This window comes from Xylocopa sonorina, unplaced genomic scaffold, assembly GCF_050948175.1.
Source record: "Xylocopa sonorina isolate GNS202 unplaced genomic scaffold, iyXylSono1_principal scaffold0024, whole genome shotgun sequence".
NCBI lineage: Eukaryota > Metazoa > Arthropoda > Insecta > Hymenoptera > Apidae > Xylocopa > Xylocopa sonorina.
Genome location: NW_027490095.1, coordinates 2,219,182 through 2,238,914, shown reverse-complemented (window position 1 = coordinate 2,238,914; position 19,733 = coordinate 2,219,182).

The following is a 19,733-nucleotide window of genomic DNA, read 5'->3' as shown; positions in this document are numbered from 1 at the left end:
ACACCCGTCACAGTAGACATCTAGAATCGCTATTCCGTATCAAGGATGTGTGGCATTTACATTCTATCGAAGACTAGATAAGCATAACGCGTTGCATTGAATATCACATGTTACCATGAAACGTAGAAATGAAATTCGATATCTCGTTGCATGAAGAATTACAACGCTAATGCCTCGATACGTAGATATCTAGAAACGCTATAGCGTAGCAAGAAAGAGTTGCATTGACATTCTTTTGAAGTATCGTTGAGATATACCTAACGCGTTGCATTGGTTATTGCAACATGTATGGTCATTATTATCATGTATACCTCGTATTCACTTCAAATGAATGTAAATGCGACACTTCCTTGCTAGGAAATAGCGTATGCAGATGTCTGCGTATCGAAGCAATAGAGTTCTAATGCTTCTTAAAACGCGATATCGCATCTCATTTCTGTGTTTCGTGATAAGATATAATATTCATTGTTTAGTATTATGTATACCTCGTATTCACTTCAAAAGAATGTAAATGCGACACTTCCCTTGTACGAAATATCGTTTCCAGATGTCTACGTATCGAAACAATAGAGTTCTAATGTTTCTTAAATCGCGATATCGGATCTCATTTCTATGCTTCGTGATAAAATATAATACTCATATCGAAGTGTTATGTATTCCTCGTCTACACTTCAAATCAATGTAAATGCGACACTTCCTTGCTAGGAAACAGCGTTTGCAGATGTCTACGTGTCGTAGCAATAGAGTTCTCATTCTTCTTATAAGGCAATATCGCTCCTCATTCCTATGTTTCATGAAAGGATATAATTTTCATTGTGGAGTGTTATGTATACCTCGTATTCACATCAAAAGACTGTAAATGCGACACTTCGTTGCTAGGAAATAGCTTCTGCAGATGCCTACGTATCGTATATGATAAAATATAATACTCATATCGAAGTGTTATGTATTCCTCGTCTACACTTCAAATCAATGTAAATGCGACACTTCCTTGCTAGGAAACAGCGTTTGCAGATGTCTACGTGTCGTAGCAATAGAGTTCTCATTCTTCTTATAAGGCAATATCGCTCCTCATTCCTATGTTTCATGAAAGGATATAATTTTCATTGTGGAGTGTTATGTATACCTCGTATTCACATCAAAAGACTGTAAATGCGACACTTCGTTGCTAGGAAATAGCTTCTGCAGATGCCTACGTATCGTAACAAAAGTGTTCTAATGCTTCTTATATCGCGATATCGCATCTCATTTCTATGTTTCATGAAAAGACATAATATTCATTGCGAAGTGTCATGTATGCCTCGTATTCTCTTCAAAAGAATGCAAATGCGACACTTCCTTGCTAGGATATAGCGTTTCCAGATGTCTACATATCGAAGCAATTGTATTCTAATGCTTCTCAAAACGCGATATCGCATCTCATTTCTATGTTTCATGATAGGATATAATATTAATTGCGAAGTGTCATGTATACCTCGTATTCACTTCCATTTAATGTAAATGCGACACTTCCTTGCTAGGAAATAGCGTTTCCAGATGTCTACATATCGAAGCAATTGTATTCTAATGCTTCTCAGAACGCGATATCGCATCTCATTTCTATGTTTCATGATAGGATATAATATTAATTGCGAAGTGTCATGTATACCTCGTATTCACTTCCATTTAATGTAAATGCGACACTTCCTTGCTAGGAAATAGCGTTTCCAGATGTCTACATATCGAAGCAATTGTATTCTAATGCTTCTCAAAACGCGATATCGCATCTCATTTCTATATTTCGTGGTAAGATATAATTTTCATTGCGATGTGTCATGTATACCTCGCATACACTTCAACTGAATGTAAATGCGACACGTCCATTCTAGGAAATAGCGTTTCCAGATGTCTACGTATCGAAGCAATAGAGTTCTAATGATTCTTAAATCGCGATATTGCATCTCATTTCTATGCTCCATGATAAGATATAATATTCATTGCGATGTGTGTACCTCGTATTCACTTCAACTGAATTTAAATGCGACACGTCCATTCTAGGAAATAGCGTTTCCAGACGTCTACGTATCGAAGCAATAGAGTTCTAATGCTACTTAAATCGCCATATCGCATCTCATTTCTATGTTTCATGAAAAGATATAATAGTCATTGCGAAGTGTCGTGTATGCCTCGTATTCACTTCAAAAGAATGCAAACGCGACACTTCCTTGCTAGGAAATAGCGTTTCCAGATGTCTACATATCGAAGCAATTGTATTCTAATGCTTCTCAAAACGCGGTATCGCAACTCATTTCTATGTTTCATGATAAGATATAATATTCATTGCAAAGTGTCATGTATACCTCGGATATCCATCAAATGAATGTAAATGCGACACTTCCTTGCTAGGAATTAGCGTTTGCAGATGTCCACGTATCGAAGCAACAGAGTTCTAATGCTTCTAAAAACGCGATATCGCAACTCATTTCTATGTCTCATGATATGACATAATATTCATTGTGGTGTGTTATGTATACCTCGTGTTCACTTCAAAAGGATGTAAATGCGACACTTCCTTGCTATAAAATAGCGTTTGCAAATGTCTACGTATCGAAGCAATAGAGTTCTCATGCTTCTTAAAACGCGATATGGGATCTCATTTCTATGTTTCATGGTAAGATATAATACACATTGCGAAGTGTTATGTACACATCGTCTACACCACAAATAAATGTAAATGCGACACTTCCTTGCTAGGATTTAGCGATGGCAGATTTCTACGTAACGAAGCAACAGAGTTCTAATGCTTCTTAAAACGAGATATCACATCTCATTTCTATGTTTCATGATAAGATATAATATTCATTGCGAAGTGACACGTATACCTCGTATTCACTTCAAAAGAATGTAAATGCGACACTTCCTTACTAGGAAATAGTGCTTGCAGATGTCTACGTATCGTAGCAAGAGAGTTCTAATGCTTCTCAAAACGCGATATGGCATCTCATTTCTATGTTTCATGATAAGATATAATATGCTTTGCGAAGTGTTATGCATTCCTCGTCTTCACTTTAAATGAATGTAAATGCGACACTTCCTTGCTAGGAAATAGCGTTTGCAGATGTCTTCGTATCGAAGCAATAGAGTTCTAATGCTCCTTAAAACGCGATATCGCATCTCATTTCTATGTTTCATGATAAGATATAATATTCATTGCGAAGTGTTATGTATACCTAGTCTACACTTAAAAAGAATGTAATTACGACACTTCCTTGCTAGGAAATTGCGTTTCCAGATGTCTACATATCGCAGCAATAGGGATCTAATGCTTCTTAAAACGCGATATCGCATCTCATTTCTATGTTGCATGATAAGATGCAATTTCAATGAAGCGCGTTATGTATATCTCCTCTACACTTCAAATGAATGTAAATGTATCACTTTCTTGCTACGGAATATCGTTTCTATATCTGAAGGTTTAGAAGCAATAGAGTTCTAATGCTTCGTAAAACGCGGCTGCGCATCTTACTTCTATATTTCATGATAAGATGTAATATTCGTAGCATCGCGTTATGTTTATCTGCTTCTGCACATGAATTGAGTGTGAACCCTACACTTTCTTGCCCGGGGATAACGTTTCTAGATATCCAGGTGCCGAAGCATTTAATTTCTCATGCTTCATGCTCCGCAATATCGCATTTCATATCAACAGTTCGAAGTATGTCTGTAGATTTTAATGCACTATATATATCATTATGCTCATCTGCTTCTGTGCCCCAAAAGTGTGGTTTGCACACTTCCTGACAAGAGGATAGCGATTCTAGTTGTAAATGTGTCGAAGCAATAGAGTTCTAATACATCATTCATCGCGATCTCGCATCGCATTACAATGTGTAATGTAAGATGTAATATTCAATGCAGCGCGTTACGTTTAACTCTTCAACACTTCTAGCGAATGTGAACCCTACACTCCCTTGCAAGGGAATTGCGTTCTTAGGTGTCTACTTTTCGAAGCAATAGAGTTCTATTGCATCATTCAACACGATGTCGCAAGTCATTTCAATGATTCATGGCAAATTGCAATGTTGTATGCAATATGTTACATTTGTCTGCATCTAGACCTTAGAAGAATGTGAATCCTATACTTACTTGCAACAGAATATCATTTCCAGATCTTTACGTGTCCAAGCAAGACATTTCTAATACTTCATGCAGCGCGATGTCGCATCTCATTTCAACGTTTCAAAGCAAAGAATCTGTAATCATATATCCATAACATTATGCTTAACTGTTAGAGGTCTTCAATAGAATGTGAACCATATAATTCTATGCAACGGCATGGCGCTCCGTAGTGTCTGTCTGTTAAAGCAATCGTGCTAGAATTCTCCATGCAATGCGCTGGCGCATCCCATTTCATCGTTTCAAAATAAGAATGCTGTAATCTCTTATGCATAGCTCTATGCTTATCTGCTTTAAAACTTCATAAGAATGTAGATTCTACAGCTCCATGCAACAGGATTGCCCTTCGTAGTGTCTACATGTCGAGACAATAGAGTACTAATGCATCATACAATGCCATGACTCATCTCATTTCAACGTTTCGAATTAAGTAAGCTGTAATCTTCTATGAAAAGCATTATAATTATCTGCTTCTACTCTACAAAAGAATGTGATTTCTATAGATCCAAGCAACAGGAGGGCAGGCCCTCCACCATCCTACTGCCTGCCCTGATGCGGGCAAAGGATTCCCAGGGCCACTCAAACCGCGACCAACATCTATTTTATACTCTAACCGATTCATCGTTATGCGTTTTTCATAAGCTTGCCGGGATCAGTGATATTAATTCGCTCAATCTAAATTATTATTTTCTTTTTAAGTTTCTCGATTTTTTTAATTTCTCTCACGATATCGTCTATTTCGTTGTACCTTACCCTTACAGTATGGTATATAATCTGTTGTTTGATATTTCTAGGATTTCCTCTTAATAAATGCAATGCTTCCACATATTTTCTTTCTCTTTCTCTTTAGTTACATTGTTGTTATTTTATGCTTTTCACCCTCCACATTCCCTCTCTACACCATCTCGGAACAGGCGTTATACGATTACTGCAGGATGACGCCCCGGTCTCGTTACACCGAGATCGAGTGTTCTCTCTTGCATCCGTTGATTTATATATGTTATATATTGGAGAATATTTCCTCTTATCCTTTGTATTTTTCGAATGAAATTACATTGACAGAAGTACGAGCTAGTTCTGCACGCCTATTTGAAACAACATTAAATCATCTTGTTAAAGAATAATATATTAAATGTGACTTGGACTTATAAATTTGAATTTATAAACATCTAACAGGTAAATATGTTTTTCTTACTATTCATATCATTATACATTCAGTGATTTATTGTGTGCTGTGATTTGATATATTAACTGCTTGATTATATTTTGCAATGAACTTTGCGTACCAAACATTGTTTTTACTCCTGATGGGAGTGGATAGTTCTTCGTTTTGTATTCTTATATCGCATTGATTATAAAAGTATATGATATCCTTTTTATGCAGTCATGTATAATTATGTACATACAAATTCGCGATTAAGTAGCTATGTGTTCAAATTCAATTCCGAATAATGCACTAAAAGCATCCCAGATAACAAACGGCAAGATGGTAGCGACACCATGCCGGCACTATATTGCCACTTCCGAGGAGTGTCAACTGATTCGTAGTCATCTGTGACCGGATTCGTTAACTAAAATGCCAGAACGTGTTACCAGCACGTTCTAGACAAGCGAATCGCGCAGCACCATGGTGACTCGCGTATCATCGCTCCATTCATGAATCTCCTCAGCAATGACGCAGCATCAAATTTGGCAATGGGGAACCTGTGCTTTCATACAAATTAGAACCGTTAGATGTCAGTAGATGTTCAGCATATGAGTATTGATAGACATTTTGACGGTCGTTTTCCAATATTTATAGTTATTGAGCGAGTCGTATATATTTCTTTCAATCCATCATAGACTAAAAATATTATTTATAAAAAAAATATTACTTATAAAATAAAAATTCATGCTGTTGCGTCCCTAACTTCGCCTTGTGTAATTTTTGAAATAACATGCTCTCATCGTATTTAATGTAACCCTCAATTGCATGAATTTGTAACAATAAATTGAAGAAAATATATATAAAATAAGTGTATATATTTTTATGACAAAGTAATTATCGACTTTATGGAAAAAATCGCCCTATCGAGCTAGTTTATAGAAAATAATAAAATCGAGTTCTTATATCTTTGTTTTGTGCCGGTGTATCTATTTTGGAATCAAAATAATTCGGTTAGCGAAGTAAAGAAATATTCTACTTTCGAAATTGTTGGCTCTTGTAATTCTAAGGCAAATATATTCATCTGTCGACATCGTGAACATTGTTTTTTGGCAAAATTCCAGAAAAACAAATATACTATAAGTAAAATAATAAACATCATAATATTAAATTTAACTCTGTTCATCGTTGCCTTGTTGGACACATCCATAACAATATACAGGGTGGGGCAGTAATAATTAGCACCTCAGATATCCACGAAACTATAAGTTTCATAGAAGTTTTTGCTAATATAAAATTGCATAGTACAAAGGGCCCATCCGTTGATGAAAATAGTTTTTTTGTAAGTGGAGTTATGTTGGACATATGAAGGTTACCTTCATTTTTTAAAATGAATTGGTATGTCCATTCTTCCGTAATACGATAGAGCATTTTAAAGCAAGTTTAACGATCTGTAACATGAAAGCATTGAAGGTTACAAAAAGTAAAGACAGGCGATAATACTCACGGTTTTGATAGTAAATGAAACATACGTATTGTAAACAGTGGTGGAAGGCGTAATACTTACCGTTTATTTCATTGTGAATAAACACTTTTCGAAGGGCATTTCAATAGTTTGCAGCGTAAGTTAAACATGATAAGATTAGTATTGAAAAATCTGTTCGAATACGTTTGGTTAGGCTGTTCTTTGTGTCGTTCATTTTATAAGTACTGAGCTGCGGATTCCTGAGGACAGCTCACAAAATTGTTGAACTATGGAAGATTATCATTGTGAATTTGAATCAAAAGGTAATTAAATTCCATTAGATTGCAAACAGATCTCAATGTTTCATTTTAGATAGTAAGATTAAATACTCTTTACAAAACTACAAGAATGGATACATACCTTTCTGTTATTATTATTTCATAAAGAATTATAATTGCAATTATATAGTTCATTACGATAAAAAATATTTCTCAGAAAATTCTAAATATTAAATTAAAGAATCAAGTAAAACATTTTTAATAATTACGAATATGAAAAATACTTGAACATTCCAATAGAAAGATGTCTAAACAGGAGTTAGAAAAGTCAAACATTCAATTTCAATTCCAGAATTCATCTATAAGAGGTAAAATGTTTTGAAAGCTTTAATTACAGTCTTTAATGCAAGCAGTTGGGCAGTATTTCAATTTTTAAGAAAATTGATGAAAGTCAACCATTTTGAAATGGTCAGAATCTTTGTCGTTTGAGCAATAAGTGAATAACAAATAACTGCATAAATTCTAGGCTTAAAAACTTATGGATTAAATCCTATGCAGACTCGTTTATGAGCGAGTTACTAAATAATAATCCACACTAAGTAATCATTTTAAAACTTAAACGATTACATCTCGCGAACTTTCAAAGATATCAGAAGCGTGAAAAGTATGTGGTTTATCAAAAACTCTTCTAAAAGAACGGACGAAGTCAATAGAAATCTTTGTTGAAGTAAGCAAGTTCTAAAGTTCTAAGCAACGCGATGGCCCTTATCTGCCTATGTTTCATAGCAAGTAAGTTCTGAATTTCTATGAAATCCGATGGAATTCCTCACTACTAACGTTTCAAAGTAAGCTCTCAAATTCTCAGTTCTACGTTTAAAACTATGTGTGTTCTATATATCTATGTAAAGTGATGGTTCCTATTAGTTGTGACGGAAACCTATATATAGTAAGTCAGGGAAGCTCGAAGGGGTTAATTATCTAAATGCTTTAAGGTGTAAAACGTAATTTTTGGTGCTACGTTTAATCTAAAGCAATCTATCGTTCCAAGGTATCCGCTCACGTACAATTTTTCTTGGGCGCCAGCTGCTCAGAAAGTAGCAAAGGGATAGACTACACGACCCCGGGATCCCTGGGGCGGAACAACCCTTGAAACTTCGAAATGCTCCTCCTCTCGACTACGCCTAGCCAAGTACACACACTCAGGTCGCGAGATACTGGCGTCACGGCATGTTTATTTATGGTCTCGACGTGGGTTTAACTAACAAGGGCTACGGGAAACTACGCAACACGCCGCGAATTACCGGGTATCATAACTCGCTTCACGATATAAGATACAATATACAATATGCGACACAAGAAATGGGACGCAATAGCGAATAAGCTCTCACGTCCTCTTCCTCAGGTTCCTTGAATTCGCTGGTGGTCCTCGGGTCTCCTGGATCCTCCTCGGGGCTCCTTGGTGGAGTGGGCTGTAGGCTTCGGTATTGTTCGGGTCCATCGATCAGTGGATTTCGGCGATTTCCTCTTCTCGCCCCCTTGGGTGTCCCTGAGGGGATCCTCCTGATCATTTAAATTGCGTAGCGTCTCGCGCACCGCGCGCCCATGGCCCACCTGCAGGGCCGCTGGACTATTGACCTCTCATTAGGGGGTTAAGGATGGTTGAGGACCTTCTCACATCCCAGAGCATTATAAAGCACAGAAGCAGATAAGCATAATGCAATGCATAGAGCTTTACAACCTTCTAACTTACTTTGAACAGTTTATATGAAATGCGATATTGCGGTGCATGAAGCATGAGAAATTAAATGCATCGGCACCTGGACATCTAGAAACGTTATCCCCGGGCAAGAAAGTGTAGGGATCACACTCAATACATGTGCAGAAGCAGATAAACATAACGCGATGCTACGAATATTACATCTTATCATGAAATATAGAAGTGAGATGCGCAGCCGCGTTTTACGAAGCATTAGAACTCTATTGCTTCTAAACCTTCAGATATAGAAACGATATTCCGTAGCAAGAAAGTGATACATTTACATTCATTTGAAGTGTAGAGGAGATATACATAACGCGCTGCATTGAAATTGCATCTTATCATGTGACATAGAACTGATATGCGATATCGCGTTTTATAAAGCGTTAGAAATCTATTGCTTCGATGCATAGACATCTAGAAACGCTATTCCGTCGCAAGGAAGTGTAGCATTTACATTCTCTTGAAGTGTAGACGAGGTATACATAACACTACACAATGACTATTATATCTTACCATCAAACATAGAAAGGAGCTGCGATATCACGTTTTAAGAAGCATTAGAACTCTATTGCTACGATACGTAGATATCTGGAAACGCTATTTCCTAGCAAGGAAGTGTCGCATTTACATTCTTTTGGAGTGAATACGAGGTATACATGACACTTCACAATGAATATTATATCTTATCATGAAACATAGAAATGGGATGCGATATCCTGTTTTAAGAAGCATTGGAACTCTATTGCTACGATACGTAGATATCTGGAAACGCTATTTCCTAGCAAGGAAGTGTCGCATTTACATTCTTTTGGAGTGAATACGAGGTATACATGACACTTCACAATGAATATTATATCTTATCATGAAACATAGAAATGAGATGCGACATATCGTTTTAAGAAGCATTAGAACTGTATTGTTTCGATACGTAGATTTCTGCAAACGCTATTTCCTAGCAATGAAGTGTCGCATTTACATTCATTTGAAGTGTATGCGAGGTATAAATGATACTTCGCAATAAATATTATATCTTATCTTGAAACATAGAAATGAGATGCGACATCTCGTTTTATGAAGCATTAGAACTCTATTGTTTCGATACGTAGATTTCTGTAAACGCTATTTCCTAGCAATGAAGTGTAACATTTACATTCATTTGAAGTGTATGCGATGTATATGTGAAACTTCGCTATGAATATTATATCCTATCATGAAACATAGAAATGTGATGCTATATCGCGTTTTAAGATGCATTGGAACTCTATTGTTACGATTAGTAGACATCTGCAAACGCTATTGCCTAGCAAGGAATTGTCGCATTTACATTCATCTGAAGTGTATGCGAGGTATAAGTGACACTTCGAAATGAATATTATATCCTATCATGAAACATAGAAATGAGATGCGATATCTTGTTTTAAGAAGCTTTAGAACTCTATTGCTACGATGCGTAGACATCTGCAAACGCTATTTAATAGCAGGGAAATGTCGCATTTACATTCACATGAAGTGTATGCAAGGAATACATGACACTTCGGAGTGAATATTATATCATATCATGAAACATAGAAATGAGATGCGATATCGCGATTAAAGAAGCATTAGAACTCAATTGCTACGATACGTAGACATCTGCAGATCCTATTTCCTAGGAAGGAAGTGTCGCATTTATATTCTTTTGATGTGAATACGAGGTATACGTAACACTGCACAATGAATATTGTATCTTATCATGAAACATAGAAATGAGATTCGATATCGCGTTTTAAGAAGCATTAGAACTCTATTGCTACGATACGTAGACATCTGCAAACGCTGTTTCCTAGCAAGGAAGTGTCGCATTTACATTCTTCTGAAGTGAATGCGATGCATACATGACACTTCGCAATGAATATTATATGTTATCATGAAACATAGAAATGGCAGGCTATATCGCGTTTTAAGAAGCATTAGAACTCTATTGCTACGATACGTAGACATCTGCAAACGCTATTTCCTGGAGAGGAAGTGTCGCATTTACATTCATTTGAAGTGTATGCTTGGTATACATGGCACTCCACAATGAATATTATATCTTATCATGAAACATAGAAATGTGGAGCTATTTCGCGTCTTAAGAAGCTAGAAATCTATTGCTTCGATACTTAGATATCTGCAAACGCTACTTCCTAGCAAAGAAGTGTCGCATTTTGTGACGTCAGGCGTACCGCCTGCCACCTTCAGACGCCGCCCGCCACCCTCGACGGCCACAGATCAGCATCCGCATCTCCTCCAGCATCCGGATCCCCTACACGCTGGCAACCCGCATACTCGCCGCCACGGAACGGGGAGGCGACGCCACACATATGCGAGCGAGGATTCCACCCCTCGCTGCGAGGATGAGGAGAGCTACGACGCCTACGAACTGGATTCTCCTGCAATCACGGATCCGTACACGCTATTCTCGTACCGACGATATTAGGGTAAGCACACTACACAATCATGTACATACATAAACCACACACACATATAAATTAGCAGAGATCTGTAGATATGTGTTTATAAATGCGACATAGATTAAGACGCGTTCACGCTCGAGCGCGCGGCCAACGCGCATGGCTCACCGCGTAACACGGGCGACCCCACCACGAGCGGTCTCCCCGTTCTCCGCCCAGGCGCCGTCCCCACTCTGGGACCCTGCGACTCGCGCGCCGTGCGGCCCTAGGAGGTCACGGACGCGCCGATCCGACATCAGTATCATTCTTCAATCCGAACAGAGCAATTGGCTCTCAGGCATACGAGCTCGCAGCTCAATGCACCGAACTCATTCGCATCTCCCATAGTGAAGTCTGTATTTTATTCAACTTCCATTTCTCTTATTATACGTTACGTAGTAACTTAGATTTAGTGTATTAGGGTATTCAAGTAAGAATATATCTTAGTTTATAGCAAGTCAAAGTGTTTATTCTGTTTCAATTACAAATTTCTTTTACATTCCATTCCACGGGTACGCTCGCGATTAGTTACTATTTCTATTAAATCATCCTCGACGGTTTTAAGGCTGGACGGTTAGAGCGAACAAACGCTTAGCCGCTCTTACTTTATTTCTGTTGTGTCAAGGTATCTTGCGCCTAGGTGGATCCGGTAAGCTAGAGCGAACCAGCGCTTAGCCGTGCCGTGCTTTACCGAAGTGCAAGGACTTTCGATGAGCTTCGATTCTCGGGTAAAGCGTACACGACGCGCGGGGAGGAAGGAATTCATCCGTCGGCTTGCGCGTGAATACGTGGGTGGTGCACCCAAATATCCGGACCGTCGCAGAGCCCTTCCGTATCCTGCCAAGGAAGTCTTCGCCGCCGTACGTCCCGTACGAGCCTCCGAGCGCCCGATTCCAGCTTCAATACCCGTTAGCCGGGATATGCCTACCTGGCGCTTGATTCCAGTCTCCATTCCGCCGTTCCAGCCGTACGCCGCCGCTATCCGGGTCACCGATCCTCGGCGCCTACGCTACCTGGAACGAGGAAGAAGTCAATAAATCAAGAGCATCGAAAGGTAAGTTGCACGTCTTTGTACCCGTAAAATCGTGTCTTGTCCGCCAACGAACCCAGCTCCGCGCAGTTCGCGTCGATATCGGGAACGGCTACGATAAGTGTCCACGTGACGAGCGCTTTCGCGACTTCAGGACGTGACACGAACATATTTTTGGTGACAGCGGTGGGGTTTGCCACGCGTTTCCTCCGGAAATTCTGCCGTTAGGGACCGCGAATTAGCCATGGCGACTAGGACTCCAAGACAACAAAGACGCGACAACAAGCGCAAAAGGTCGCCGCGATGCAGGAAGCCGATCGCGACAGACGTGTAAATAAAGTTCTCGATTTCGAAGACGCCGTAAGCGAGCCAATTCCGTGTACCGCACAGCCGAGCACCTCCGCGAAAGCGGTAGATACCGCTGTTCCGAGTACCGCTGCATTACTTCAGCAGGTCAAAATGTTACGCCGCGAGTTAGAGTCGATTCGCCGTACGCCCGATTTACCACGCGACGATACGGTATCGCTAGATATGCCGCGTTTAGATACACAATCAGTTCAAAATTCAAATACGATATCGTACGTACACAGTTCGCAGCATGACGAACTTTCACTTAAGCAGGCACTCGAGGCCGTACCTAATTTTGACGGGCAAAACATTCCCGTTTTACAATTTACCCAGGCGTGTAAAAGGGCTTACGACCTTATTCCTAATGGTTGCGAGCGTACGTTTACGCGTTTGATCAAGGGTAAGCTTAAAGATCGCGCATATGCCGCGGTAGAGGATGAACCCTGCCAAATAATATTAGAATTAACGGACATTCTTCGTTGCTCGTTCGGTGCCGTTAAATCCGCCGCGCACTATAGGGGCGAACTCGCCAACATTTTCATGTCTACAAACGAACATATTTTAGACTACATTGGCCGCGTTAAGGACTTGAAAAATGCTATTATAGACTGTGACCATCTCACTCAGCGGGATACTCAAGAGTGTCTCGAATCCGTAAACGAGTTCACGCTACAGTGTTTCAGGGACGGGCTTATCCCTGAAATTAGAATTCAGCTAACGATAAATCCGTGTACTACGTTACAGCAAACGTTTACTCGGGCGCGGGAAATATTCCAAATTCACGAACGCGACCTCAGTCGTGCAGCTAAACCGCGACCGCGAGCAGAGTCACGCGAAAAACGCGCCGAAATTATTTGTAATAAGTGCACTAACCCAGGTCACTACGCGACCGAATGTCGGCTTAAAACAGTCCCGCCATGCCGATCGCAGGAACACCGGGAAACACCCTGGTAAGAGTCGTACGCGGTAGAGCCGTCACCCGAATAATTAATTCGTCAGATCACACGGTCCAAATCACGCTACCCGACGTAACACTCGAACCAGCTCGAATCATGGCTCCCCTCCACCGGGAGGAGAGTCCGCTGCTATTTCCGGTTTTCGCAAAATCCAGTGTCTCCGAATCCACTGTTTCTAATTCCTCTGTATCCGCCGTACCGACCGGCGCATCCCGAAAAAGGGAAATTTTAAATTCGAAATCAAGTTCAGAATCAGACTCGACGAACAAAACTTCTCCTTTGCACTGCAAAATAGCCAACGTGCAAAAGATATCCTATGCGCAAGCGGTCGGTAACCGCACAAAGCGAGTTCCAAAATCGGAAACGCCGCTATTGCCGAAATCCTTCGATCTGTCTAAACCTCGCCTAGAACGAATTCTCGAACTCCTCCGTCTCGATCATTTAAACTACGAAGAAAAGGATCACGTCATTCGCCTCGTCCATAGCGCGCAGCAACTTTTCCACATCGAAGGCGATAAACTAGGGCTTACGTCGGCCACTACGCACCAAATTCCGACGATCGACGATCGCCCGATTAATGTTAAACAATATCGCATTCCACCGGCGCATAAGGAGGAGATTCGGCGACAGGTCGATAAGCTTTTACAAAAGGAGGTCATCTCTCCTTCGAAATCACCGTACAATTCACCACTGTGGGTCGTGCCCAAGAAGCCAGACTCCTTGGGCAACAAGCAGTGGCGAGTGGTAATAGATTATCGCGCTCTGAACGAGAAGTCCATAGCCGACGCGTATCCCCTCCCCTGTATCACCGAAATCTTAGATCAGCTCGGGAGCGCGAAATATTTCAGCACATTTGATCTCGCGAGCGGGTTCCATCAAATACCTATGGAAACCGCTGACATTCCAAAAACCGCATTTTCCACGCCTCACGGGCATTATGAGTTTAAGAGGATGCCGTTCGGTTTGAAAAATGCGCCCGCGACGTTTCAAAGGCTAATGGACAACGTTCTCTCGGGTCTTCAGGGTAACGAAATTTTTGTATATCTGGACGATATAGTCATATATGCGAGCTCTCTTCAGGAACATAAAGCAAAATTCGAGAAACTAACGCAACGGTTGAAAGATGCCAATTTAGTGTTACAACCGGACAAATGCGAGTTTCTGAGGAGAGAAGTCACTTACCTGGGACATATAATTAGCGAGCACGGCGTAAAACCCGATCCCGCCAAAATAAGCGCGGTAAAAAACTTTTCACGACCTCAAAACGCGAAACAAATTAAGCAATTTCTCGGACTCGCGGGCTATTATAGGCGATTCATCGCGAACTTTTCGCAGATAGCTAAACCACTAACGAATTTACTAAAAAAAGACGCGCCTTTCACATGGCGCAATGAACAGGAAAATTCATTCGTAAAACTTAAAGACTGCCTATGCGAGGCTCCTATACTACAATACCCTAATTTCAAACAGCCATTTGTTATAACTACCGATGCGTCCGCCGAAGCTATCGGCGCCATTCTAAGTCAGGGGCCGATAGGCCGCGATTTGCCAATCGCGTATACGTCACGGTTATTGAACACAGCAGAACGGAATTATTCTACTATCGAGAAGGAGTGCCTGGCGATAGTCTACGCCGTCCACTATTTCCGGCCGTACATATACGGTAACCAGTTTAAACTTGTTACCGATCATCGACCGTTAGTGTGGATTAACTCGGTCAAAGACCCATCCAGCAGGCTCGTGCGTTGGAGACTTAAATTCGCCGAATTCGATTACGAGATGGTTTATAAGAGCGGAAAAACTAACCTTAATGCGGACGCACTGTCGCGAAACCCGGTTCAAATTTTCCCGCTCTCCCATAGCCATGACTCCGAGGACGACATCTGACGTTCCTCCTCAAATTCGTAAGAAATACTCCACTCCCGCGCCACCTCCTTCTCCGGTAACGTCGGAAACTAGCTTACCAACTTCGAGTAATCCCTTCTCTACCGACGACAGTCCAATTACCTACATTCCTGCGCCATACGAGCATGTCAGGCGCGAGCCATTATTTCAAATCAGCCGAGACTCAATTTCGACGAGACGAGACAACCTGGTCGTGTTCGTTACACAATCAGGGCACCCATACGATACGGGTGCCAAGGATCTCGAGAGAGCCGGCAAATTTATTCCTCATAAAAACCTCACACTTTCCAAAGCAAAAGTCCTGAAAATCGAACAGGAATTCCAAATTCAACTACCAATCCTCGAACATCCTAGTCGAACAGTCGACTTCCAAATAGCCATCGAAACCTTCCGTTCACTTTACGATGTAGTGAGCGAACTCCAACTATCTTCCTTCAGCTTAGCGCAAACATCCATCGACTCCATCTCCTGGTCCAGAATCCAGAAAATACTCCAAGATTTATTCGATGAAACAGACGTTCACATCACAGTCTGCCAGGGACTGATCCGAACACCTTCAATCGAAGATCGATTGAAAATTATCAAAGAAAACTACGACTCGCCTGTCGGAGGTCACAAGGGGGGCAATAAAACCTACTCCCGCATTAGGCAACAGTATTTTTGGCCTAATATGAAGAACCAGATTCAGGAGTACATTGGCAAATGTAAGAGTTGCCAGACTGAAAAATTAGTCAGGATTAAAACCAGGCAACCTCTTACCTTAACAGACACCCCTGGCAGGGCTTTTGATAAAATTTCTATGGATGTGATGGGTCCACTTCCCGAAACACCCGAAGGTTTCACTAATATATTAACCATCCAGGACCTCCTTACCAAATACTCCATCGCCGTTACTTTAAAATCAACGACCGCAGTCGACATTGCCGACGCACTAATAAGGGAGTTTATCTGTAAATTCGGATCCCCGAAAGACATTCTCACTGATCAGGACTCAAATTTTATAAACAGTTTAATCAAAGCTATTGCCATCAAGTTTCGTATCAAACAGTATAAGTCTACCGCATTCCATGCGCAAACGAACGGGTCTGTTGAGAGATCCCACCAAGTCTTGGCCGAGTATTTGAAACATTATATCGAGTCGAGTAAAAATTGGGAAAAGTGGTTGCCGTATGCAATGTTCTCGTACAATACCAGCGTACACGAGAGAACGCTATATACGCCACACGAATTAGTGTTCGGTAGAATAGCGAGGACACCGTCCGCCACTCCTTTCCAAGATAATTCCGAGAACGAGACGTATAGCGACTACCTCATACAACTGCATGAAAGAATTTCTAAATCGCAAGAATTAGCCAAAGCCAATCTAGATAACGCGAAGCGTAGGTCAAAATATTACTACGATCGATAAATGTTAAAAATTTCGAGGTGGGCCAGTGGGTTTACCTTCTCAAAGAACCAAATAAACACAAATTTCAATCGCAATATTCCAGACCATATAGAATCCTCGACATTTTAAGCAATAGTAATGTAAAATTAAATGTAAAAGGCCGACACAAAATCGTCCATACCAACAAAATCAAATTATGTAAGAGAATGCACAGAATGTATACCGCGGGTATGAGTGAGAGAGAAATGAAAAGGATTGAACTGAGAGATAGTGAACATAGTGAATACGAAACGAACGCTAAACATGAAAGTGATACTAATTCCTCCAGTGCCGATGATACTCGCAACTGTAGTCTAGCAGCCAAACGATCTCGACAGGATGAGCCAGGCGAGATGTTCCACCATTCCGAGACCTCCAGATCAGACAAGAGATCTCGGCATTGCCGAGATTCTTTCTCCAAGGGGGGTGGTGTGACGTCAGGCGTACCGCCTGCCACCCTCAGACGCCGCCCGCCACTATCGACGGCCACAGATCAGCATCCGCATCTCCTCCAGCATCCGGATCCCCTACACGCTGGCAACCCGCATACTCGCCGCCACGGAACGGGAAGGCGACGCCACACATACGCGAGGGAGGATTCCACTCCACGCTATGAGGATGAGGAAAGCTACGACGCCTAGAGCATCGAAAGGTAAGATGCACGTCTTTGTACCCGGTAAATCGAGTCTTGTCCGCCGACGAACCCAGCACCGCGCAATTCGCGTCGATTTCGGGAACGGCTACGAAAAGTGTACACGTGACGAGCGCTTTCGCGACTTCAGGACGTGACACTTCAAAAGAATGTAAATGCGACACTTCCTTGCTAGGAAATAGCGTTTGCAGATGTCTACGTATCGATGCAATAGAGTTCTAGTGCTTCTTAAAACGAGATATCGCATCTGACTTCTATGTTTCATGATAAGATATAATATTCATTGCGAAGTGTTATGTATACCTCGCATATACTTCAAATCAACGTAAATGCGACACTTCCCTGCTAGGAAATAGCGTTTGCATATGGCTACATATAGTAGCAATAGAGTTCCAGTGCTTCTTAAAACACGCTACCGCATCTCATTTCTATGTTTCATGATACGATAAAATATTCATTGCGAAGTGTTATGTATACCTCGTCTGCACTTCAAAAGAATGTAACTCCCACACATACTTGCTAGGAAATAGCGTTTGCAGGTGTCTACGTATCGAAGCAATAGAGTTCTAATGCTTCATAATACGCGATATGGCATCTCATTTCTGTGTTTCATGATAAGATATAATATTAATCGCGAAGTGATATGTATAACTCTTGTACACTTCAGAGGAATGCAAATCTCACACGTCCTTGCTAGGAAATAGCGTTTCCAGATGTCTACGTATGGAAGCAATAGAGTTCTAATGCTTTTTAAAACGCGGTATCGCATCTCAAATCTATTTTTCATAATAAGATATAATATTCAATGCAAAGTGTTACGTATACCTAGTCTACACTGCAAAGGAATGTAAATGCCGCACTTCGTTGTTAGGAAATGCGTTTCCAGATGTCTACGTATTGAAGCACTAGAGCTATAATGCATCTTAAGACGCGATATCGCATCTCATTCCAATGGTTCGTGATAAGATATAATACTCATTGCGAAGTGTTATGTATACCTCGCCTACACTTGAAATGAATGTAAATGCCACACATCCTTGCTAGTAGCGTTTCCGGATCTCTACGTATCGAAGCAATAGTGTTCTAATGCTTCTTAAAACTCAATATCGCATCTCATTTCTATGTATCATGATATGATATAATATTCATTGCGAAGAGTTAAGTATACCTCGCCTACACTTCAACAGATTGTAAATGCCACACTTACTTACTCGGAAATAGCGTTTGCAGATATCTACGTATCGATGCAATAGAGTTCTAATTCTCCTTAAAACGCGATATCGCATCTCAATTATAGGTTTCTTGATAAGATATAATATTCATTGCGAAGTGTTATGTATACCTCGTCTACACTTTAAAAGAATGTAAATGCCACACTACCTTGCTAGGAAATGGGTTTCCAGATGTCTACGTATCGAAGCAATAGAGTTCTAATGCTTCTTAAAACGCGATATCGCATCTCATTTTTATATTTCATGATAAGATATAATATTCATTGCGAAGTGTCACTTATACCTCGCAAACACTCAAATGAATGTAAATGTGACACTTCCTTCCTAGGAAATAGGGTTTTCAGATGTCTACGTATCGAAACAATAGATTTCTATTGCTTCTTAAAACGGGATATCGAATCTCATTCCTACGTTTCCTGATAAGATATAATATTCATTGTGGAGTGTTATGCATACCTCGTATTCACTTCAAAAGAATGTAGATACAACACTTGCTTGCTAGGAAATAGCGTTACCAGATATCTACGTATCGTAGAAATAGAGTTGTAATGCTTCTTAAAATGAGATATCGCATCAAATTTCTATGTTTCATGATAAGATATAATCTTCATTGCGATGTGTAATGTATACCTCGTATTCACTTCAAATGAATGTATATGCGAAACTTCCTTGCTTGGAAGTAGCGTTTGCAGATGTCCACGTATCCAAGCAATAGAGTTCTAATGCATCTTAAATCGCGATATCGCATCCCATTTCTATGTTTCATGAATAAGATATAATATTCATTGCGAAGTGTCATGTATACCTCGTATTCACATCAAAAGAATGTAAATGCGACCCTTCCTTGCTAGGAAATAGCGTTTGCAGATGTCTACGTATCGAAGCAATAGGGTTCTCATGCTTCTTAGA